The 26486-nt window shown below is 39.9% G+C and overlaps 1 protein-coding gene across 6 annotated transcripts in view; it reads right to left on the bottom strand.

Annotated features, from left to right (window-relative positions):
• Positions 1-10211, bottom strand: part of LDB2 (LIM domain binding 2) — a 402888-nt gene extending 392677 nt beyond the window's left edge. For 2 of the 6 annotated variants that reach the window (XM_042984884.1, XM_042984886.1), the window contains exon 1: positions 10050-10210. The gene's annotated coding sequence lies outside the window, so the exon portion shown is untranslated. Of the gene's footprint in view, positions 1-10049 lie in introns of all 6 variants that reach the window. The other 4 variants (XM_042984880.1, XM_042984879.1, XM_042984885.1 and 1 more) reach the window with 3 other exon arrangements.
• Positions 10212-26486: the final 16275 nt, after the last annotated feature.

Genomic DNA, 26486 nt, shown 5'->3' with positions numbered 1-26486 from the left:
TCCAATTTTTTCTCTAATACAACAATTCTTGAATGAATATTATCATATCTTTTTCCCCAGATTTATTGAGGTATAATTGACCAATAAACATTGTATCTATTTAAAGTGTACAATGTGATGATTTGATATATATACTCACTGTGAAAGGAGTCCCGCAATCAGGCTAATTAACACATCCATCACCTCACACAAGGTTACCTTTTGTGTGTGTGTGTGTGTGTGTGTGTGTGGCGATCCATATCTTTTGGACATCCACATTTATCCACAACAAACTCCTAAAAGTAAACTCATTTTGAGGCAAAGGGTATTTACTTTGTAAACCTTTAGTTGTCTGTTGCCAAGCTGCCCTCTAAATGAGTTGGATGGAGATAGGCCACCAGCAATTTTGACTTAGTTTTTATGTTAGGAGGCATGATTCATACTCATGAAGGAAGTTTTACATAATACGTCACGGTACGAAGAAAATTGTGAAACGCACCTGGTTTTCTCCACACACACAGGATGAGACAGGACCGAGGAGCTCATCTCTGTGGATGGATGTGTAGACCCCCCCCCCCATGCCCAGCTGCGATGCCCCCTCTGAGAATTAGTGGAAGACCATCCATTGTGTAACATGAAGTTTTGGGGTTGACAGATGCCTGGCTCTTTTCTGATTTTTCACAATTATAAAAAAACAGCGAGTGGATAATCATCCTTCAGGTCTAGATGTAAATGTCACTTTCTTAAGGGGCCTTCCCCAACTCCCCAGCCTACGTTTCAACTTTTTCTTGGACTCTTTAACTGGACTAAGAGGCCCTAAGCCCTCTGAATAGAAATTGGCACCCACGCGGTCTCTTATACTTAGTACATCATGGCAAGCTACATCTGCATGACCCTACTGATACGTACCAATCAGTTCCAAACATACGTGCCGTGAGATGTCTTATCACTTACCACCTAATTTCAAAATGGATCGAGATTTTATATACACAATGCCCTGTATGCTCAGTTCAGTTGAATAAACATTTATTGGCATCAGGATGTATCAAGTCCTAGGCAAGAGTTAGGGACTGTGATGGTTAATTTTATGTATCAACTTGATTGGACCAGACATTTTTCTGTCTGTGAAGGTGTTTCTGGATGAGATTAATCTCATGTGAATTGGTAGATTGAGTAGAGCAGATTGCCCTCCCCGGTGTGGATGGGCCTCATCCAATCAGTTGAAGACCTAAAAAGAAAAAACTTGACCCTCTCACAAGTAAGGAAGAATTTTTCCTGCGTTTAAATTGAAACTGAATCGGCTCTTCCTGGATCTCAAGCCAGGCTTCAGACTGGAGCTGAAACAATGGCTTTCTGAGTCTCCAGCTTGCTGACTGACCCACAGGTCTCGGGACTTGTCAGCCCTATAATCACATGAGCCAATTCCTTCTGATAAGTCCCTTATAGAGCTGGAGACAGAGACAGAGATGAATATCCTATTGGTTCTGTTTCTCTGGAGAATGAGACTAATACAGATTTTGGAATTAAGGGTGGTTCCTGAGGAACAGTTTCAAGGATAAGTTTCCAAATTGTGGTTTCTGGAATAGAATCTCTAAACTGATCAGATTTAAAGATTCTAATGACTATATTTAGGGTAGTAAAGCGAGCACTGACGGTGCAAGGCATGATCTTATCTTGCAGCAGAAAGATGCACAATATCACCAGTGGGTACTCCTATTAACCCACTTACAAGAAGCAATGATCTGAGCGACTGTGTATACGACACTGTTAAACATTTCTGTCAAACTAACAAATATAATAAGATTGATCATTGCTTCTAATGTCACTGAAAAAAAAGCGGGGAAAGAAAGGGATGAGCTCAGCGGTGCAAATTCTCAGCTCCAGCACTGAGTAAATGACCTGAAAGCTTCTGTGTATGTTCTGGATTTTGTTTAGCCACAGGGCTGAGGATACTGCAAACCAAACCTGAGGTGGCATCCTGTGACTGGTTGAGTGACACCGCGGGTGAGCACCCAGCCTCATAGCCTGTTCATTGTGAAGGTGAGGACACTGGTTGGGAAGAAATGGAATCTTGAGAGATGCAAATGGGAGTATGTGGTGGAACTCTGATGAGGCTGGGGACACTGAGCCCCTGAATTCTGCATAAGTCTTCTTTATTAGTGGAATAGTTCTCTCCACTCTGGACATGAGCCGGCTTCTCCATCGGCCCAGGGGAGGTGGAAACAGCAGTGGCCTCCCCTGAGACAGCAGTTGTTATGCAAGACAACAGTGATTCTCCTCGGAACCAACCCCCACCACCTCTTTTTGCTTCTAGACCTGTAACTAGACTCGAGTCCCAGAAGGCCCTTAAAGGAGAGGTACAAAGTGTGACCTATGGGGACAGGCCTTAAGTTGCAAAAGAACTGCTTCAATTTCACAACTCTGGAAACATAAGCATAGATATTAAGGGTATGGGATAATGGTGGAAGGAACATAAAGTTGGATCAGACCACACTGGGCTCAGAGAAGAGATTCTGCATTTAATGCTGCAGCTTGAGGAGTTAGAAAGGCTGGAACAATTTGGTTCATCGGCTGAAACACGGAGCCCAAGAGAGCCCACAGTGTGGGAGGTGGAAATGCTGGACCTGCTTGTTTCATTGTAGATGGAAGGATTTGGAGGCTCACAGAGCCTGGGAGTAGATCTGTCATTTTAGACCTAGTCACCAACTCTGCAGGGGGCGGGGGTGTGTCCACAAGACCTCTTTCACAATGACTGAAGTAAATCCGAGCGGAGCCTCAGCAACCTTGTAAAGCCCTGTGATCACTGGTCTCCATAGGTCTGACCTTGTGGTGGGAACTGTAGTCACTAAACTGGGAAACTTAAATCCAGTGGGAACAATTGGGTCCTAGGGTGACAGGGGCCAAATGGAGGCGCTCAGTTGTCAAAGGCAAGGTGGATGTGGTTACCGTAATGGAAAACAGAGTCAAATCAGCAATCGGGATAGTTTGACTCACAGAGACCATGAGCACTGACTAGGTGATCACGGTATTCCTGGAAGTAAAATAAATGGGAAGCCTGCTAAATTCTTACTTGACCCGTATAAGCAGAAAAGTTCTAGGTTAAGTAAAGAAAAGTATAACTTGATTCTTAAAAATTGGAAGTCATGGCTCTTGAATCAATTCTCAGACTTGAGCCAGGGTACAGAGCCAAAACACCTTGAATGAGGGGGAGGTTGGGTCCCTTTGAAGAAAGATCGCAGTACAGTGCCGAAAATGTATACTGTTCATCTTTCTCCCAACCTTCCCCCAAAGGAACCTATGGTCTTCTATCTATAACTATGCATTGGGGAGGAAAAAAAAATAATCAGGCCTTTTGGAAACTACTGGACACGGTCTCTGAACCGACAGTGATTCCAGGAGACCCAAAACATCCCTATGGTGCACCAGTCAGAGCTGACGCTCAGGGAGCGCAGGTGATCAATGGAGTTTTAGCTCGGGCCCCTCCCATACTGGGTCTCTGAACCATCCCGTGATTATTTCCCCAGGTCTGAATGCATAATTGGAATACACATACCCACTAACAGGCAGACTCTCCACGCTGGTTCCCTGACCTGTGGATGAGGACTATTATGGTAGGACAGGCCAAGTAGAAATCAACAGAACTGCCTCTACCTAGAATAATAGTAAAAACAAAAGCAATACCGCATTCCTGGAGGGATTGCAGAGATTAGTGCCACCATCAAGGACTTGAAAGACGCAGGGGTGGTGATTCCCACCACATCCCCGTTCAACTTGCATGTTTGGCCTGTGCAGAAGACAGATCTTGGAGAAAGACAGTGGATTATTGGAAGCCTAATCGGGTGGTGACTTCAATTGCAGCTGCTGGATGAGGTCTAGTTTCACTGCTTGAGCAAATGAACACATGGTGTGCACTGTTGATCTGACAAATGCTTTTTTTCTCTGTACTTGTCAATAAAGACCGTCAGAAACAAGTTTGCCTTCAAATGACATGGCCAGCAATGCACCTTCACTGTCCCGCCTCAGGTGGACATCAGCTCTCCAGCCCTGTGCCATAATGTAGTTCGCAGGGACCTCGACCGCCTTCCTTTCTATACAGTTTCACATTGGTCCGTTACATTGATGCAATCACGCTGATTGGTCCCAGTGAACAGGAAGTAGCAGCCACTCTGAATGGATTGGTAAAGCATTTGCATCTAAGATGGGAAATAAATACAACAAAAATTCGGGGGCCTTCTATCCCAGTGAGATTTCTAGCAATGCAGGGGTCTGGGGTACGTGGAGATAGATTGTCACATCTGCTACAAAAAGGAGGCACAGTGCCTACTGGGGTCTTTGGATTTTACAGGCACTGTATTCCTTATCTGCATGTGTCATTCTGGCCCACTTAGCAAGTAACTCAAAAAGTCGATAGGTTTGACAAGATCCCAGAACAAAAGAAGGTTCTACGATAGGTCCAGGTTGCCATCAAGCTGCTCCGTCACTTGGGACATGTCATGCAGCAAATCTAATGGTGCCTGGAGTGGCAGTGGCAGACAGGAATGCAGTCTGGATGCTTTGGCAGGTCCCTTAAGGTGAATCGTAGCACAGGTCTTAAGATGGTCGAGCAGGGGCGCCTGGGTGGCGCAGTCGGTTAAGCGTCCGACTTCAGCCAGGTCACGATCTCGCGGCCCGTGAGTTCGAGCCCCGCGTCAGGCTCTGGGCTGATGGCTCGGAGCCTGGAGCCTGTTTCCGATTCTGTGTCTCCCTCTCTCTCTGCCCCTCCCCCATTCATGCTCTGTCTCTCTCTGTCCCAAAAATAAATAAAAAACGTTGAAAAAAAAAATTAAAAAAAAAAAAAGATGGTCGAGCAAAGCTTTGCCGTCTTCTGAGAAGACAGCTCTTGGTCTGCTGCAGGACCTTCACAGAGACTAAATGTTTAACCACGGGCCACCAAGTTCCCATGTGACCTGAACTATGCGTCATCAACTGGGGGTTACCTGATCCACCATGCCATAGGGTTGGGCATGCACAGCAGAGCTCCATCATCCGGTGGAGGCATGAAAATTGTATAGCATTCAAGCCCAAAGGAACAGAATATGCAAAGTCATAGAAGAATAAGTCAGTATTATGTACTGAGAAACTCAAATTCCTGAAGAATTATCAAGCATCAGGGTGCCTGGGAGACTCAGTTGGTTGAGCATCCGACTTCAGCTCAGTTATGATCTCATGGTTTGTTGGTAGTTCGAGCCCCATATCAGGCTCCCTGCTGTCAGTGCAGAGCCTGCTTGGATCCTCTGTCCCTCTCTCTCTGCCCAAATAAAATAAACATTAAAAAAAAAAAAAGCATATCTGCATCAAAGACTGTCCACACACTGGGGTGCCTGGGTGGCTCATTCGGTTAAGCGTCTGACCTCAGCTCAGGTCACGATCTCACGGCCCCATCCATGAGTTCAAGTCCCACCTCAGGCTCTGTGCTGTCAGCTCAGAGCCTGGAGCCTGCCTCAGATTCTGTGTCTCCTTCTCTCTGCCCCTCCCATGCTCACGCCCTGTCTCTCTCTCTCTCTCAAAAATAAGTAAACATAAAAAAATTATACATAAAAAAAGACTATCCACACACAGTCTCTGGTATGAAATAACAGAAGTGGTATGCAAATAATATTACTTAAATTAAATACTATTTTTGGTCCCATTGTTAAGAAAAAATGTACGTTGCCTTATTGGTGATAGATGACTCAATTCAACGGCTCAAGCCATAGTCAGATGCTCACTCTGGTTGCAACTGGGCACTATACTTAGAGTGATAGAAAATAAATGCCCTCGAGGTGCTTACAAGATAATGTGTGTACCTAGAATGTGCTTCGCAGTGAGAACTGCTGATTGATCAAGATAAAAGCTGAGGATATTGGGAGTTCAGGGTAGCTCATTCCAATCCCTGGGAACTGGGAAGCCTTCCCTTAACAGTGAACAAGACTCTACGGGTCATTTCTAATTGGGATCGCCATATCACCCTCTTTAATTTATCTCCTCTGAAATGCCAACACCCTCTCCCTGAGACAGCTACACGAGAACTAGTCAAGAGTTGAAAAAAGGAATGAAGTGAGAGATCACTTGAAAATGTAAACAATAAAATAGAAAAATCCCCTAGATATACCATATATTTTATATGTCATATTTAAATAAAACTGAAGGTGCAATCTGGTAAGTTATAAAGTAGTTTTCCATTTATAATTACAGTAATAATCATCATAGAAAATTTTGAAAATTAAAAAAAAATTAAAAGACAAAAAAGAGGAAATTCTATCACCCGGGAAAATAATTACTAACATTTTGGCATATTACGTCCTAGTTTAGGCACACATAGACTATTTTTTTAATATGCTTGTGGTAATATTATAAATAAAATTTTGTATTTTTTAACTTAATATTATATATATATATAATTTACATAAGTATATATATTATATAAATATATATATGAAACCATTTTCTCATATCATTAATCTTAAAAACATAATTTTAAATAACTGCATGATATTTTAGTTTAAGGGGCTACCACAATGGATATAACCATTTTCCTATTGTTGGATTTTTAGGAAAATTTCCAATTTTTTGCTCTTTTGAAAAATACTGTGATGAATATTCATTTCATTCATTCAGTACTGTTTCTTAATACCTCCTTTAGAGATACCATAGGCCAGGTTTTCTGAGAGGCAGACACAAGACAGGATTAGAAATTCAAGAGATTTTTTTAGGGGAAGTGCCTGCAGGAAAACAGGAAGAAGCTGGGCAGGCCGGGAGCGTCTGCCATCAAGATGCAGATCTAACCTCTACAAAAAAAGAGGGGAAGGAAGGAAGGTTGGGTAGAAGAATATTACACAGGCAGTTCCTAGAAAATGCCAGAAATCTAATGGGGAGTACTCAGGCCAATGTTGTCCATCAGAGGGGTCCTGCATTTTCTAGTAAAAGCATCCTGCCTAAGAATCCCTGCTGAGTTCAGCCATTGGGGGTGGCAGCCCATGACAAGAGTGGCCTCAGCTGGGCCACAATGGTGGATTTCAGAGAGCAGCACCGTTCGGGATGTCAGTCAATTACGCTCCCGGCATTCAAAGACCTGCGAGGCACACTTTTGTGACCACCATGGGAGAGATTCCCATGAATGGGATTCTAAGTTCTAAGACAGAACCAATTTTAAGGCTTTTGAACAATATTAAAAATTCTTTCCTACTCGATAAACATTCTAACAATTATGAGTACAAAGAATTATTTTTAATTAAAAATCTCCACTCTGTCTCTAATCTTGGGACTATCTGCTCCTTCCCAGGGTCCCCTTTCTTGACTGTGTCCTTGGTACCTCCTGGGCGAATCTTTGCAGTAATCTTCTGACCGTGCTCTCCACTTCTAGGCACCTTATTTTATAATCTATTCTACACTCCACTGCCAGCATAATTCTACTAAGGCTCAATTCTGACCTACCACATCCCTGTTCAGAAGTCTTCTAAGGGTCAAAGGAATAGAACTTCAGTATGGAATTTCCACAGTATAGTATAACCCAGATTCCCCCAAAGATTGCTAATTATCGAATGCATTTGTTTCCTAGGGATGTGTACCATATGGGCATGCATTTGTATACATAAATATATAAAAATTATTTATAGTACATTACACACACACACACACACACACACACACAGAGTTCTGGAGGCTAGAAATCCAAAAGCAAGGTATAGACAAGGTTGGCTTTGGAGCAGAGTGCTCCTACAGAGAATCTGTCTCCTGCCGCTCTCTCTCCTAGTTTCTGTAGCCCCAGGTGTAACTTGGCTTGTTAATACATCTCTCCAATCTTTGTCTGCACATGGTGTTCTCCCTGTGTGTCTCTGCCTTCATGTGGCTATCTTCTCATAAGGACACCTGTCATATTGGATTAGGGGCCCACCCTATTCCAGTATCACCTCATCTTACTTTAATTATATCTGCAATAATAATATTTCCAAGGACACTTTCTGAGGTATTGGGGGTTAGGACTTAAACCTCTCTTTTTTCAGGGATGGACACAATTCAACCTATAATACTGGGATCTTCTAGAAAGTCTTCCCAGGGAGTAGTAAGAAAGATTATCACATAGGTTTTAAGTAAAGCTAAATGTATTCCATTTGAAGGGCTGTACTTTTTTCTAAGATCATGTCCTTCTTAGCTTTTTAGTATTGAGATGTTCTTTGTTTTAGCAAATGATACTGACAGTAAGCAATATGGGATTTGTAAAGGAAAAAATGAAAAGCTGACAACTTGTGAAACCCATTTTTGAAATTTTACTTATTCAAATAAAAATGGACTCCAAAATCTTCTGCGTATACAGCCTAATTAGGAAAACCAATCTAATGAGTGACCACAAAAAATGTGTTTTGTTTATTTTTTATTTATACCTGAACACTAACTATTCACAGCATAGAAATTTTAAAAGATTAGATAAAGTTAAAACAAATAACACTCTTAATGATAATTTGGGAGAAATCTTACTAAGGCTATTATAAATAAATGCCTAGAGATAACAATAGGTTTGATCATTCTTCAGTATTTGGTAGATCATAGTTTAACACAGGGATATAGTATTTAAAAACTAGATTTTAAGTACAATTTATTTATATATTTGATTTTCATAGGTGTCAGAACTGAAAAATTACCTTGGAAAAGTTCATATCGTGCAATATGTACGTACTCAAAAAGAAGTTTATGGTTATTGATAATGGACATATAAATTTATATCTTAAATAGCTTTCTTTATAATACCAAATTTGGAGTTGGGCATATCAGCAGCTTTACAGTTTTTTTTTTTATGTTTATTTATTTTTGAAAGAGAGAGAGAATGTGAGCAAGGGAGGGGCAGAGAGAGAGGGAGACACAGAATCCGAAGCAGGATCTAGGCTCCGAACTACCAGCACAGAGCCCGACACAGAGATCAAATTCACGAACCATGAGATCATGACCTGAGCCGAAATCAGAAGCTTAATTGACTGAGCCACCCAGGCACCCTAGCAGTTTTATCATTTTTAAACCCTATATATGTATCTTGATTTATAGACCCAAAGAAAGCAAAAGTGAAAATCCAATTAAATATTAATAAGCCTAAACCCCTCTCTTATAGTTTGATAAAATTAGAAAATCACCATTAGGCGAATACCACAGCAATTATTGTTGCAAGAAAGGGCTAGTGGTGCAGGTTAACTTAGTGACCAAAGATAGGATGAGAATGGGCTATATGCAGAGTTTCAAACTCTCTCCCCATCATAAGCTTTTTAATTGTTGAAAAAAAAAAAATACTAACTACAGTGGACCTAGCAGGTGCCATCGTAACCAAGTGATCAAAGTCAGCATTACCCATAACGAGACACATTGACATCATGTGTATACGATACGATATGATGTAATGAGAGGGGCACATCGCTTCTGTGCAGTTCTTGACAAAACTTCACGACCTCAGTCATATCAGAAGAAAACATCAGACGAACCGAAACTGAGGGACATTCTACAAAGTGCCCACTAGCTTTCAAAGATGAAAAACAAAGACCGAGGTACTCTTATAGATTGGACAAGACTAAGTAAAGATGACAATTAAATCAATGTGGAATCCTGAATTGGACCCAGGACCAGGAAAAAAGGATGTTAGTAGAAAAATCAAACTTCAAGCTAGGTCTGTGTATTAGTTGATAGTACCGTATCAGCGTTAGTTTCCTGGTTTAGATCGATTACGTGAGATACAGTGTTAGATGAAGCTGGGTAAAGCACATAGGAGAACTCTCTGTACCATTTTTGCAACTTTTATGTAAGTCTAAAATTTTTTCTAAATAAAAAAAATTAAATACACTAATAGAATTTGTAATATTACCTTCCTGGCGGATCCTCTTGCCCGGTCTATGTCAGATATCTTGCTCTGTAGAGTCCTCAAACCGTACCAAACTGTACTTCCGGTTCCTGTGCTTTTGCTTAAAGTATTCTCATCAACAGAAACTCACTCTGCAGTTATTTGAGGGCCTAGCGTGTGTACAGGTAAGTGATGTCTGCGGGTGTTGAATTCAACGCTATCATTACCAACCTACCTCTCTTTCCAGGTGGCTAAACTTCTCCCTCGGCTGTGTGATGATTCCAAATTCATCTGGCCAAAAACCCAGAGGAGGAGGACAGATAACTATATTCTTATGCTCCTTTTACAGTTGAAGAAACAAATTCCAAGATTTTAGGCATGTCTGCTGCAGACTAAAAGAATATTTGCTCTCGCCCTTCTCTTTAGCCATGTCTCCAAGTTTAGTGTTTACAAAAACATCTTCCTTTGAGGAATTCATCACGTCACCCAGGCTGAGCCGAAGACTGGGTTGAATGTGTTCTCACCCAAGAACAGTCTCTACAAGCAGGTTGCTGTGATCATTAATTTCATGTGTCACTTTGACTGGACCAGGGGATACCCAGATATTTGGTCAAACATTATTCCGGGCATTTCTTCAAGAGTGTTTTTGGAAGAGATTATCATTAAATTGGTGGACTTTGAGTAAAACAGATTGTCTTCCATTAGGTGAGTGGGCCTCATCCAATCAGTCAAAGGACTAAAACAAAAACAAAAACAAACCCCCCCCAAAAACCTGACCACCCCCAAGTAAGAGAAAATTCTCCAACAGACTGCCTTCAGACTTCATCTGCAACATCAACTCTTCTTGCCTGACAGGGCTATAAATATACATATTAGTCAGTGCTCTCCAGAGAAACAGAACCGATGGGATCTATATCTATATCTTTATATCCACATCTATGTATCTCCTATTGGTTGTTTCTGGAAAACTCTAACTAATACAGTTGTCTTATGGTATTTTTGATATGAGTGGGTTCTCTTGTCACTTCTCTCACTCCCCAAAGTCATTTAGGGAATAAGCCAAAAGGCAGCATAGTTGAGGTATTTCCCAGACTGATTATAATTATCACATAATATTGATTGACTTTGAAGCTTCTACTTGAAAATGTAAAATACGCTCATGGGTGCAAGGAAATGGCTAGAGTACAGGCGAAAATTTTTTAAATACAAACTCCTCTCGGCCTATCAGAAATATATAGACTGACTGCTAGCAATGTTTAACTGAAGTATACTCATGTTTTTGCTTTATTTAAAAAGAAAACTTAAGAAGATAATAATAATAATAAAAAGAAAACTTGTGGGTGCCTGGGTGGCTCAGCCAGTTGAGCGTCTGACTCTCGGTTTTCACTCAGGTCATGATTTCAGCTCCGATCATGACCTCACGGTTCATGGGATCAAACAAACCCCACATCAGGCTCTGCTCGCCCTCTGCCCCTCCCCCACTCCTGAGCACATGCTTTTGCGCGCTCTCTCTCAAATAAAAAAATATATAGATATATATTTTTTTAATTAAAAAAAAGGAAACTGTGGTTGCCATTTACTCTCCTAGTTCCAGGATGTATATGGGTTACCACCTGTCTCCCAGTCATTGAGTAACTTTAATTTTGCCTTTGGAGTATTCAGCATAGCTGTGTATTTTCTAAGCCAAGCTAAAATTTTGACATCCCTTTTAGTCACCGCGTAAATGGCGACAGTGTTGTCTTAGAATTCCACAATGTGTCAAGCCGCAGTAGTCAATGTGGTCAGTGACCCAGATCTTAGATCACATTCCCTTGCAAGGAATATGTTCTTTTGAGTCTAAAATGTTGAAGATATTTCTCTTTTGCCATTAAAGTCTTCATATCAGCAACTTTGTCTCAACTTCTGCTATGTTAAAATCTAAGACATAATCCCAATTATTTTGCTGTATGTGAATTTTGATGCATGTGTTTCAATAGTTTTAAAGATAAACTCGTCATCTACTGGCACCTAACCTGATTGCACGTTTTTCTCTCCAACGCATTTCCTGTAAGAAAATTTGACCCATCCATTTTTGCCATTTACAGGATTCTGCTTAAGGTAATGGTGAAATTGAATAATTACCCAACATCCAGGTGATGGAGTTTGGAAGGTAGTGGCCTGAGGGTTCCTGCTTTGGAAGCTTAGATTGTGACTCAAGGGGAAGGGGGTGGTGGCCTCCACAGGGTGGCATTGTCAGTACATAGTAAACAGGAAGTGACCCACCCACCCCCATATCTGGAATAGGATTGCCTATTTAGAATTAAATACCGAAAACAAACAAACATAATCCAACAGATGAACTGAGTGTATATAGGGAAAGACTGTCAATAAAAAAAGGAGCATTGACCACAGGATGAAAGCCGCCATTTTAGTTTGCCACGTGTGTTCTCATTTAGTCCTACAACAATCTTAGGAAGTGGGCAGTGGGATCCCATCATCCCCTTTTAGAGATGAAGGATGTAAAGCTTAGGAAGTGGGCAGTGTGATCCCATCATCCCCTTTTAGCGACAGGCTGTCACTTGCCCGAGATCACAGAGTTGGCGGGACACCCAGCCACGATTAGAACTCACTTGTGTTATTCCAACACCCTCTCTCTGAAGCAGCAAGCTGAGTGCCACCGGCAGACAAGAGAGCCACTAAGGCCAGCACTGGTTGTGCTCATTCAAGGACTGCCAGTAGGGAACCACCCCCGGCCCCCACCACCAAATTCATGTTGACCCGGCAGCTGTCTCCACCATGAAAAGCAGAGCCGGCTACCATTAAGCATTTTCACCTGTTTTACATATGCTGTATTCACCAAGCATGTGGCTGGCAAAGTGTGACTTCTGGTTTTGTTTCCTTGGAGCGAAGATGTACCAGGGCATACCTGCCTGTCAGGGGACAGGGTGGGGGCGGTCTTGTTATAATCTGGTACATGGCTATCCTGGCTTGTAGATGCCAGTGTCTTCAGAGGTGACTGTAGTTCAGCCTTTCTCATCCCATTGCCTCAGGAATCACTAATAAAACAGCAAACTCCCAAACTTGCTGAGCCAGGTCCATACCTCCTAGAAAAGTCACCAGAGTTCCTGCCACCCTGTGAGGTTTGCATGGCTACCTGGGAACTAACCAGCTGGCCGGTCCTGAGGATGCATCTTTCTTTGGTTGCTTTGAAAACAATGTCAGACATGTGTCCGTAAAGATCTATTTAACACCCACCTTTTTTTTTTTTTTTTTTAATTAGACAAAGTTTCTGATCTCTTCCCTTATTCACACACACTCTTCCCCTCCTGGGCATTGCCTTCTGTTGAAGCAGGTAATACCCTAATTGAAGGTGATTTCCTGAGGGGAAGGGTATGAATTGGGGAGTTTGAGGGGTGACTGCCCCATCTCTCCCTGTCTCCCTCTGGTGGCAGCTTCTGGCATGGCAGGTACACTGATGTAAATTGTAAACCACACCACAGGGATCCCTTGCTCAAAATCTTCCAGTGTCTCTCCCCATCACTTATAATAAAACCAATTTTTTTTTAACCAGGCTCTACAAGGGCAAACGCCATCTGGACCCTGCTTACCTCGACAGCCTTCTCTTTCCTCCTCACAATACCTCTGTCTTCATTCTGACTGCAAATATACCAAGCTCAGCACCCTTAGATACCGTGTACTTGCCTTTCACTCTCCAGAGTTTCCTTCTCCCAGACTCGTTAAGCCGAGCTTCTGCTCGTCACTTAGGTTGCTACTTAACTACCACTTCTTTGGAGAAGTCTTCCCTAGCTACCGCAGCTAAGGAAACCCTCTTTCTTCATCAGATTGCCCCATTTTACTGGTTTCTCACGGCACTTATCACTACTTTGTATTTTCCTGTTTATCTTTGTATTAAGTTGCTTCCTCTGCAACTTAAATTGTAGCGCCATTCCAGGACACTGCTTGTATTGTTCAGTTCTGCCTTCCCAGCCCTTAAAGTCCGTCCAGCAAAGGGTAGGGAGGGGCTCTGTGAGCATTTATTAATCCATTCTGCCATTCTCCTATCCAACAGCCACGACAGATAGAATTAATCAATGCGCTACTCTTTCCACTGCATATTATGGCACTGAGAGGACAATTTGCTAGAGATCCTCAATTGACTCCATATGCAAAAACAAATTCCGGACAGAGTAAATGTAAAGAAACATAGAGATGATAGTTAAAGGGGTCTATTCTTATAATATTGCATGGGCGGGGTGGGGGGGGGGGAATCTTAATGGCAAAGATACTCTAGGGGTGCCTGGGTGGCTCAGTCGGTTAAGCATCTGACTTCAGCTCAGGTCATGATCTCATGGTTTGTGAGTTCGGGCCCCGCATCAGGCCCCATGCTGACAGATTGGAGCCTGGAGCCTGTTTCAGATTCTGTGTCTCCCTCTCTCTCTGCCCCTCCCCCACCACTCGTGCTCTGTGTCTGTCTCTCAAAAATGAATAAATGTTAAAAAATTAAAAAAAGAGAAAAGAGAAAAGAAACTCTAAAGTTAAGCATAATTATGGCCAAGAAGGTAAGGAGAAAGTCTTGACAATGTGACATTAAGAATGCTGAATGTTTGTATGGCATAATCAACCAGGTAAAAGTTGAGGTTTACATTTGGTGGAAATATTTGCAGAGTAAATGACCGACCAGTGGTTGATAACCTTAACTATTTTTTTAAAAATGTTTATTTATATTTGAGAGAGAGACAGAGTGTGAGCAGAGGCAGGGCAGAGAGAGAGGGAGACAGAATCGGAAGCAGGCTCCAGGCTCCGAACTACCAGCACAGAGCCGGACGTGGGGCTCGAACCCACGGACCGTGAGATCATGACCTGAGCCTAAGTTGGATGCACAACCGACTGAGCCACCCAGGCGCCCCTGACCTTAACTATTTTTTAACTGTACAAATTAATAAGAAAAAGAAAAGAGTGAGACAGAAAATGAACATTAGATGCCCACAACGAATTCACACGATGCAGGCGGCCCAAGAGGATGTTGAAAGGGAGCAGGATGTGGCACTCGAAAATGTGCCACTTTGGCACGTGGACTAATTTGAGGTGAAGGCAGTCCAGACTTAGCGGATTCAAGGAAAACTTTACCTCTCCCTTAACTGCCAAACAGAATTTACATAGAGGTCCAGAAAGGGAGATACTACCAGAGATAACTTTTACCTGAAAGACTTACCTGTTGGACAGGCAAACATCTGACTACCGAATAACCCTCTTCTTATCTTCCTACGACACGCTCCTCCACTAGGAAGCCCCAGGCCCCTACCCCATTCCTTAGCTCAGGATGGCATATAAGCCCCGACTCCCTAACTGCCTTTGCATCTCATGTGGGTATAGGGCTCCCCTACGTATGAAATTAAATTTTGCTTTTTTCCTGTTCCTCTGTCTTTATCAATTTAATCATTAAACCAGCCAAAGAACCTAGAAGAGTGGAATGAAAGAATTTGTCCCCAACAATGTGGAAAGACATTCAACCACACTTATCAAGAAAATGAAACTCAAGATAGATTTTTTTTTTCCCTATTACATTAATGAAACAAAAAAGATCCAAAGCTGTCATGGATGTGGAGAAACGGCCATTGTTACCATGGGGAAGAGTGTGAACGTGTCCTGCCTTTTTGGAAGGGAATTTGTCAGTACAAAATTTCTACTGCCCGTGTACAACAATTTTGCACCTAGGTGTTTATAATCGTTGACATTTCTTTGGATATAAGTGAGATTAAGTATTTTTCATGTCACTTGCTCATCTCCATATTTTCTTATCCTGAACATGCCAGCGTATGACGTCTGCCTGCTTCTCGACTAGTAGACTGTTAGCTGAGTAAGATTTGGAGACGCAGAGCAGCACAAAGAGGGCACTGAAATGCGCTTCTTCACACAAGAACTATTGAACTCCTTTATCATTTCACTCTCAATAGCAGAAACAGTTGCACTGAGACCATAATATAATCACAATCGTTTCTCAGCAGTGGCCCCATCCCCAGGAACTTGCATCCTTCCTAACTCGCTAAAAGGATGTAGTGATAGCATTTACATTTTTAAAAAAAATGTAATTCATCATGCATTCTTTAATTCACTTAGCAAACATTTATTGACCACCTGCCTCTGCCAGGTCCTGCTTTAGCCATCTGTCCTCAACCCTTTTGCTCTTACTCATAAAATATGCACAAACCCTTAAGAAGCAATGCCTTAGGAAGCAAGCCCAGTCACCAGGGTCCACGAAAAAGATACCCACGTGTGCACATGGACACATCGGAGCCAGAAGAAAAATTCTGTTATTAAATTTTAAAAAGCAGAATCTCGAAAACCTTAAAAATCCTCCATGTATTAAGTCAAAAAAAGTTAACAAAACGTTATGTGTATAATGTTCCCACTTTTGCCAAAAAAGTGTGTGTGTGTGTGTGTGTGTGTGTGTGAATGAATTTACGCAGGAAAAGTTCTGGAAGGATATATTCAAAACTTATTTCCTTAAATGATGAGATTTCAGGTTTTCATTTCCTTTTTTTTTCGCATTTTGTTTTCTAAATTTTCTGCTCCTGATATATACTGCCCCAATAATCTCAGAAAAGCAAAAGTTATTAATGTCATAGTTAAAAGTGGGCTTTGTAACCAAATGTCCATTTAGCTTTCAATTTTTTCTTGATCACTCCCTAAACTTATGAGTTAGAAAGTTAGCTTTTAAAAGTTACTTTGCAAGCCCAAACCTTAGTTTGTCACCCGAAAATAGTGTTAATAACTAATAACTATCCCCACGGGTTCTTGGTTTGAATTCAATAATATCAAGTAAGAAACACTCTGAGCACAGAGCTTCATGCTTAGTAAGTGCTCTCAATGTTAGTTCATTTTTTTTCTTCTCTTCTCCTTATACAACAAATGTTAAAGTCAATTAAACCTTAGGGAGTCTATAAAAGCTATAACTAAACACCCAGGACTTTCCAGGATAAACCCAGTTTCAAATATTTCATCCTATTGTTGCACTGCGTATACTGATTTTGTTTTCAGATTCATGATTTTCATCAGCCTCATGTTTCTTTGGCCGTCTTATCACAATATCTAATGTCTTTGAGCGTTCACTATATGCTATCCGATCTTCTGAAATGAGAAAAAATAGCTCTGAGAGTCTGACACATAGCTTCAACCCTCACTCATAGCCAAAGCGTCTTACATAGTTAACTTGAGAAGTTATCTGCCTTCTTTGATAGCTAGGCAAACTTAGTTCATTGGAATAGTAAAAGTGCTTCTTAACAAATACATGTTTTTCAATTATAGTAATATTAAGGATTACATATTTAAAAATAAGGAAAAGTTCTAATTGCATTTTATAAAGTAAATATAATATCGATACTAAAAGATGGTGACATTGCACAAAAACAAAACAAAATGAAACAAAAAATCAGAATGGACTAATCACATTAAAAATCTTCAATACAATTTGAGCAAACAGTTCACTAAAAAATATACATTAAAACCATGTGCCCAGATATTTAAGCAAACTAAGTGTCCATCAATAAGTGAATGGATAAAGAAGATGTGGTATGTATGTATATATATATATATATATATATACACAAAACAGAATATTACTCAGCCATAAAAAGCAAGGAAGCTGGCTATTCACAACAATATGGATGGACCTAACTGTAATATGCTAAGTGAAATAAGTTAAACAAAGAAAGACAAATGCTTTATGATTTCACCTATATGTAGAATCTAAAAAAAAAAAAAAAAAAAAAAAAGAAGAAGAAAGAAAGACAAGACAAGACAAGAAAAGGCATAAATACAGAGAGCAAACTGATGGTTGCCAGAAAGGAAGGGGGGTGGGGGGTAAGTAAAATAGAAGGGGATTAAGGGACAAACTTCCAATTATAAAATAAATAAGTCATGGGAATGGAAAGTACAGCATACGGAATATAGTCAAGAACATTATATCTTTGCTGACAGAGGGTAACTACACTTAGCATGGGGAGCACAGAGTAATGTATGCAGGTGTCAAATCTCTATGTTGTACACCTGAAACTGATATTATATATCAAAAAAGGTTCACTTTTTAAGGAACATAAATGTGTTTCAATATGAGGAGTTGTATTTACACAATTAATCAAACTAATAGGCTGAAAGGGAAAAATTATATGATTATTTCCAGAGATGCGAAAAGGGCACCTGCCAGAATTCACTTCTATAAAAATAAAACAACAAAATAAGAATTGATGGATATTTCCTTGGCACATATAAAAATTACATACATAACCTTAATACCCAAGCTGCTAAAATTAGTAATAAGAAAAGTGATGTCTATCAATTCCACACAAAGATGCTCAAGGAATCCATTGCTCTGTAACATTTGCAATGACGAATACTGCAAACAAAATGTTACATAGCATTGGATTTCACACCTCTTATTCCATTTTTAGTGACTCTGACTCTGTTGCTAAGGTTGTATATGGAATTTTTAAATTTATTAGTGTAACAAAATAGAACGTTAATATAATAGATAACTACTATCTCATAATTTTCTATAATTAGTATATATTCACATATTAAGGAAAATTCCTGCAAGACCCAAAAGTAGACTTAAAAAAAGGAAGTCACCTATGTCCCTGGACAGAGATGCCCGTTTTTTCTAAATCAACTTATAAATATAATGCAATCCGATAAGAATCACAGCTGATGTTTTTTTTCTCAAGCTAAACACGTGGATTACAAAACTCATTTGGCAGTAGAAACAAGCAAGAATCACCAGAAAAATCCTGGAAGAAAAGAATTGTGAGAGAGGCTAGCCCTTTCAGAGGCTAAAACATACTACCAATTTTTTGTAAATCTCAAATGCAATATTGGTGCATAAAAAGATGGGCAAACCAATGAAACTGGAGAGCAAACAAAGAAAGATACACCATTACAAGGGCAAATGTAGCATATGGTAAAAACATCTTCTCAAATCAGTGGAGAATAGATCAACATTTTTGGTAAGTAACATGGAGATAACTGGGTAGTAATATGAAAAAAATTAAAAGGTATCTATTTCTTATACCACACTCCAGGATAGATTCCAAATGGATGACATTTAAGTGTAAAAACATTAAAACACAAGTACTAGATAAAAACATGAGTGAATTTCTACTAGAACTTAGGGTTAGAAAATGTTTTCCTATTATTCAAAATTCAAAAGAACCATAAGAAAAAATAAACTGTATATATATAAAAAGAAACCTTTGCAAAGGAAAAGATAGCATAAACAAAGAGGATAAAAGCCAAACTGGCAAAAACATTAGTTCCTTATGTAACAATAAATTATGTTAGTGTATATCCCTAACACATATAAAGCTTCAAAAATCTTTTAAATAACTACAATTTTATACAAAGCAGACAAGAGAATAAAGCAAATGGTTCACACACAAAAAATAAGGACTTAATTATATGAATAGTTGCTCAATTTCAGTTATAACAAAGGAAATCTGTTTCAGATTAAGATATCATTTCTTATCTATTAGGTAGCAAATTCAAATGTGTTGGTTTGACAAAAATCCAGTTGACAAGGCTTTATTTAGGCAACTAGGTACTTTCATATATTGTTTATGGAAATAAGAAATGGTACATTTTTTATAGAAGGGAATTTGGAAATATCTGACAAAATTATATGTGCATTTAAGCTTTGACTTAACAATTTCACTTCTGGGAATATATCCCAAAGATACACTGGCAAAATACGGAAAGGAAGGAAGGAAGACAAGACTATGATTTCAAGATTATTATTTGCAATATTAATTATAATAGCAGAAACGTGGAAATGACCCAAATGTTTGTCAATAGGGCATTGGATAAATAAATTCTGAAACACAGTTCAGTAACATGAAGCTCTGTAGAAGAATTGATACCCAGGACATGCTATATGAAGAAAGCAAGGCAAGAAAAAGGTGAATAGTGTGCTATTTTTTCAAATGTTTGTTTGTTTGTTTGTTTATTTATTTATTTATTAAGAGGGGGTTGGGGGCGGGCAGAGAGAGAAAATCCCAAGCAGGCTCCACACTGTCATTGCAGAGCTGGATGTGGGGCTCAAACTCACAAACTGTGAGATCATGACCTGAGCTGAAATCAAGAGTCCTGTTGCTTAAGCAACTGAGTCACCCGGGTGCCCCAATAGTGTGCTATTTTTAAGTAAAGAGCATATGAGTAGGAGTTCCTACCTGCTTATATTTGTAAAAAGCAAATGATGGAAGTGTAGGGGAGAAAAAAAATTTTCCTCTACCCTTCTAGATTCTTTTGACTGCTCTATTAATTAAATTGACAGAAAACAGATTAACAGAAGAAAAACAATTACATACATACAGGAGCCCCGTAAGAATATGAGACCCCAAGGTAATCAGGCAATTGAAGTTTATATGCCATTGTGAGCTAAAGAGAAGGGGTTGGGGGCCTGAGATTTCAAAGGAAAGAAAAACAACTTAGGGAACTTAGGAAGAGCTGATGTTTGTAAACAAATACTTGTTATGCCTTGCAGACAATGGGACACAGAGAGGAATTTGCTCTCTTGGTTGTACTGAGCCTACCTCTGCCTTACCACACCTAACCCACATTCTCTGTCGTTATCCCTAGTGATAGTTCTGTCCTGGACCAGCTCTTCGATCTAAATTCTTTTAGGCAGTTGAGGAGGAGGTAAACATCCTCCTAAGTCCTTTGGACCTTGACTAACTTCAGTTCAAAGTAATCCACATGCCAAATGGCACATTTGGGGGAGGTTCCTTCGGAACTCCTTCAGAAGATAAACCATAAAATCAAAAGAAAATGGGTACCTATGGGGAATTGCTCTGTAGGTATAACTCTCAAATCATGCAAATTATTTACACAATTTAAAACAATTTAATTTTAAATTATCGATTACTAATAATAGGAAGTGTTTTTAAGAAGAAGAGAAAAAAGAAACCACAGGGTCCAAATGGGGCCACTTGCCCCTCTGACAACAAACCGAGACTTAATTGCAAGAATGTGACCTTTACCCAGTCAATCTGGAATTTCCTGATTAGCATTAGGGAGGTGAGCAGCATGAAAGAGTCCTGCCCTTCCCCCAAAGGAAGGGAACCTTGCCTGAAACAATTCCTTTCTTTTACTAGCAATTTCCTTGTCCCAACCCACTTCTGCCTGTAGAAGTCTTTCGTTTTGTACAGCTCCTCAGCCCCTGTCAACTTGCTAGACGGGATGCTGCCCGATTCTTGAACTGCTGGACAAAACCAGTTAGGCCTTCCGACTTACTCAGGTGAACTTTCATTTTTTTAATAAAAGTGAAATGAAACAGATGAACTTCATTGAAAGTCCACTTTTGTGTCAAATCCACAAGAGAACAAGAAATTCAAGTGATGGGGAAGCTCAGTGAGTTGACTTTTTATTCATAGTGGGATACGAAAAGAACCGGTCCCACCCCCAAATACGTGTGAAAGTTTTAAAGTGATGATATTGGTCATGACAATATTATTTTGAGATTGTTGCATTTGCTTTGAGAGACAATGCAGTTGAATAGTTATGTCAAATGTAAACTTTACGACAGCAAAGAAGGGACCGTGAAGCAAATAATCCATTTTCTTCAATGTAAACGAATTGTAAGAAAAAGAAAGGGAGAGACAGCCTACAGGTTAAAATAAACTTAAAACACCTATCAAACAATCACAATAGATAGACCTTATTGAATGCTGATTCACACAAGAAAAGATGTTTTTTAAGAGGTGGCCTTTAAGAGACGACTGGAAATTTTAATAAGGCTGGACACTTGATATGGATAACTTACGGCTGTTTTGTTTATGGATAGTAATGAAACAGGGGTTATGTTTTAAAAAGGAATTCTTACGTGTTTAACATACATCTTGATGTATTTATAAATGAAATGATATGATAATGAGAATTAGGTCATAAGAATAACAGAGTAGAAACGAGTGGGAGTACCGATGAAATAAATTGACCATCAGTTGATAATCATTGAAATGGAGTGGTGAGGACATGTGGAGGCATTATATTATTCATTCGATTTTTGTGTATATTTGATATTTTCCAAAATAAGATAATAAGAAATGTCAACCTCATAAAAATACAGAGATTGCTAACATTTGTTAGATTTATAAATGAAGCATAAATTTACAAGATGAAACTAAAATCCTAAGGAAGACCTAGGTTTTGTGAATCTGTAGCTTTAATAAATTGAATTCCAATTGTTTAAGGCAAGATGCAACTTCTGAATGTGTTTTCTATGTATAAAAACCAATCTCAGGAGCATGAAAATGCAAACTTAACAACACAAAGGCTTGGAGGAAAACAGCCTGGACTCAAATTCCTTCTCACCTGGAACTAGAGTTATAACATACAAAGTGCTTAGAACAGTACCTAGCACATAGGTAACAGGAAATTTCAGCAATCATGATTATCATCAGCCTGGGCATTGGAAAGAGAAAGGACCTTTTTCAAATCTTGACCCTTCCATTTATGAACTAGGGACAAGTTATTTGGTTCCATTTAAGAAATACAGATGAAAGCGTCTTCTGTGTGCTCACCCTGAGAAACTGGGTCACTGATGTCGAGGTGTTAATAATCTACAGTCTAAAGTAAATCTCTGTTTCTTCAGTTCTAAAACTGTTATCCTAATAATCAAAGATCATAAGGTTTCACCGACTGGTTTTGCAAATGAAGTGAAACTAGTTCTAACGATCTAAATAGAAAAATCCCCAAATGAAAAGAAAAAAAAAATTCTGTTTGCAGCACCCTGCCAGATGAAAATAGTCTGAAAGAACGGAAATATTTTGTGCTTTTGTTCACCACGCCAACTGCTGGTGTTGATCTGCTCTCTAAAAGGACCTACCCACTGCCCTCTGTTCAACGAACTTCTCGTCTTTTCTATTAATCCAGAAAAGATTGCATTAATTCACAAATTGCAATTTGGATTTAAATATCAGGCCCTCCTCCATTTTGTTAATGTAATTTATCACATTAGGGGTAATTTCTGATCCTCAGAAACCCAGCACCATCACCTTTCATTCGTGCATTCAACAAGTCGTTTCTACTGCCTACTACATGCACGAGTCTGAGCTAGGAATTGAGGCAATTACTAAACACAGATGCAAAAGAGCTTATGCAAGACAATAAGCAATATACCTTACATGAATAAGTTACATAGTATGTTAGTGAAATATGCATGGAAAAAATTAATGAGTACAGAAACATGAAAGAGGTGTCTAATAACATTTGCAGACTGATTATATATATATATATATATATATGTATATGGTGTATATATGGTATATATATGGTATATGGTATGTGTGTGTGTGTGTGTATATTGTGTGTGTATACACACACACACACACACACACACACACACACATTTGACTTGTAAATGTTTCCTCACTGAGCGTCCTACACTCCTGGTAGATTGCAGCTTGGGCTGGTTTTTCATTTGTGTGTTTTTAATCAAGTACCTTCCAACAGAGCACATACTCTTTGCCGCCACCTGAAAATTCCAAGCAAACTCTGAATGTACAGCCAGAGCTGTCCACTCGGGGGTACCAGGACTGTTGAGGTGAGAGGGCTCTGAGAGATGAGTTCAACCCCTCCCTCTGTAGCTGGGTGCTCTTGAATGTTCACTTTGCCACCTGGTCTAGTCTATTGGCCAGTGACGGCCAACACCATGCAGCAATGTGACTCTTTCCCCGCGGCTTTTGCTATCTGGGATCTCTCTACTGCCATAGCAGTCACACCTGTGCAATCACGTAGGGCCTAGAAGGGGGATTCTGTACAAAAGTACCAGAGACCTCCTCTCCGAACTCTTAGGAGGCTGCTGAGAAGTTTCGTGCTTAGTTGTAACATTTAGCCCATCCCCTCCGTGCCTGTCCATCTAGGTTGGTTTTTCCTTTCTTGTGTTGACTCCCTTGTTTGTGAGAGGGATCAGAATGTGACATCCCAAAATATGCCACTTTGGCATTAGGCTTATTTTGAGCTGAAGGCCATTAAGAAACTGCAGGGGCACCTGGGGGGCTCAGTCAGTCAAGCATCAGCTCAGGTCATGATCTCGCGGTTCATGGGTTTGAGCTCCGCGTTGGGCTCTGTGCTGACAGCTCAGAGCCTGGAGCCTGCATCGGATTCTGTGTCTCCCTCTCTCTCTCTGTCCCTCCCCCGCTCAGGCCCTGTGTGTCTCTCTCTCAAAAATAAAACATTAAAAAAAATTAAAAAGAAAAAGAAAAAGAAACTGCATACACAAGAGACCTGGGTCCTATCTCTGCCTAAAAGCTGGGGCACAAAATTACCCTTTGTGAAGGAAATTTACATTTGTAAAGGTGTCCTCCTCTTAGGAGACATCTCTTAGCATCTGAGATGACTTTGATCTGCATGACAAACCTTATTAATCATTCTTAGTCACCTGCTCACAACTTACCTCCCCAGAAGCCCCAATCTCTGCTTTCCTTTACCTATTCACTTCTCTGTCCTTGATTACAGTTTGTTAAAATGCTATATAGGCTCTTGGGTCAAACCACCTCTTTGGGGTTTTTACTTCTTTTCTGTGAAGCCTCCATATGCATGTAAAATTAACCTTTTTTCCTCTTCATCTGTCTTTTGTCAGTTTAATTCACAGACCCCAGCTACAGAACAGAAGAACAGAAGAAAAGGGCTTGAAGAAGTCAGCCAAAGCTGGACCTCAGGCGGCTGAGACTGTCCACTAGAACTTGCTTAGCATCACTGAGCAGGCTAGGAAAAGGAAGATACTTCACACTCTCTTTCCTTTGACTAGCAAAACCTGTGTTTCCCTCCAGAAGCAGTTCATTTATCACTTCCTCTTGCAGCCTTGATGCCCCATCAGAATTTATATCCCCAACCAATCCTCCATGGTCCTTATACTATTATATTGATTGGTATACACGCCAAAGGGGATCAGAATTTGTCACTTCAAAATGCGCTCTTTTGGCATAAGGATTATTTTAAGCTTGTTGTTTTTAAGAAACTACAGACACAGGAGAAGCTCTGATAACCAAATAGAAGTTACCCGTCGTAAGAGTCACATACACACATAAGATAAGCCTCCGTTTATAAGGGCGTCTCCCTCACTGTCTAGGGAAGAGAGGCTGGCCAGATCTCTAGAAACTCTGATCAATGCACAATTCAAAGACTTAACTCTCCATAATAAGCATACTTTTGTTTACTGTGTTTTCTAATAAGTTCCCGGAAGTGGTGCCCCAACCCCCAACATACTGCTTTGCTTTGGTTGAGATGATTTTACCATGACAGCCTAGGCTGTTTCATTTTTTTTTAAATATAATTTATTGTCACATTGGTTTACATACAACACCCAGTGCTGGTCCCAACAAGTGATGGCCTGGGCTATTTCAAACACTTACTGCTCTTCTTGGGTATCATACACAGGGGGTACATATGTTATAAAAATTGTATGTCTTTCTTCTCTTAATCTGTCTTTTTATTACAGGGGTGTAATAAAGCCTAGAAAGATAGAGGGGAAATTATTTTTCTTCCCCCACAATGCCTTTCTCCCCAGAGAGGCTGTAAGATCTTTAATGGTGAGACTAGGACATATGGTATTTACCGTTGCAATTCCCAGGATTAAAAGTATGGTACACCCTAGAAAAAATAATAATAAAATAAATTAAATTTAAAATTAAACGCTTTCTGAGAAAATGATACCATCTATCAAGTATTTACTTTAAAAATATTGCACATAAACTTGGGTGTTTTCTTTTTCTTTTTTTAATGTTTATTTATTTTTGAAAGAGAGAGAGAGAGAGCACAAGCAGGGGAGGGACAGAGAGAGGGAGACATAGAATCTGAAGCAGGCTCCAGGCTCTGAGCTGTCAGCACAGAGCCCAACACAGGGCTCGAACCCACTGACCACGAGATCGTGACCTGAGCCAAAATCGGACCCTTAATCGATTAAGCTACACAGACACCCTTAAACTTGTGTGTTTCAATTCAAGCTTCTTGTTTAAAGAAAAGACAGAGATTGAGGAACAAGTAATATATGATCAGGAAACAAACAGTGTGGATTCTTTGGGCAGCTAACCTGATTTCTTTAATAAGTCAATGGCATGGAAAAGAAGGGAAAAGAAGACAGGAAGACTCTTTTAGAATAAAAAAGACTTAAAAATATATTACAACAAATAGCAACATGTAAACCTGTTTTAAGACATTTTGAGATGGTTAGGGGACCCTGAGTAGGGAGAGAGTATTAGATAATACTAAAAGTTATTATTGTTCACTAAGTATAAAAACAGTATTTTGGTTGTGAGTGAAATGTCCTTATTTAAGGGTATAATAATGTGATGTAAAGGATTTTCCTGAAAATACTACAGCAAAATAGAGTAATTGATAAAAAAAGTACAAATAAGGCATACGTAGGTTATGCAGTACAATAAATACATATATTTGGTCTTTGTCCCCTATTTCTAAACCAAAGCTCCTAAAATTCTTGGAATTTCCTGAGTGATAGGTCTTTTGTCATCAACAAAAAAAATCCCTTTCACTCCCACCTGAGTTTATGCTAGTGAGGTGATTCGTGGGGGTGTCTTAGATTGCTTCAAGATGGGGGCTGACCACCAGAGGAACCAACCATGTGATTAGGGGGTTAGAACTTCCAGCCTCACTTCCAACCTTCAGGGAGGGAAAGGGGACTGGAAATCGA

This window comes from Panthera tigris, chromosome B1 (assembly GCF_018350195.1).
Source record: "Panthera tigris isolate Pti1 chromosome B1, P.tigris_Pti1_mat1.1, whole genome shotgun sequence".
NCBI classification, from domain to species: domain Eukaryota; kingdom Metazoa; phylum Chordata; class Mammalia; order Carnivora; family Felidae; genus Panthera; species Panthera tigris.
Note: the sequence above shows the minus strand (reverse complement) of the source record. Positions and strands in the feature narration are given on the sequence as shown.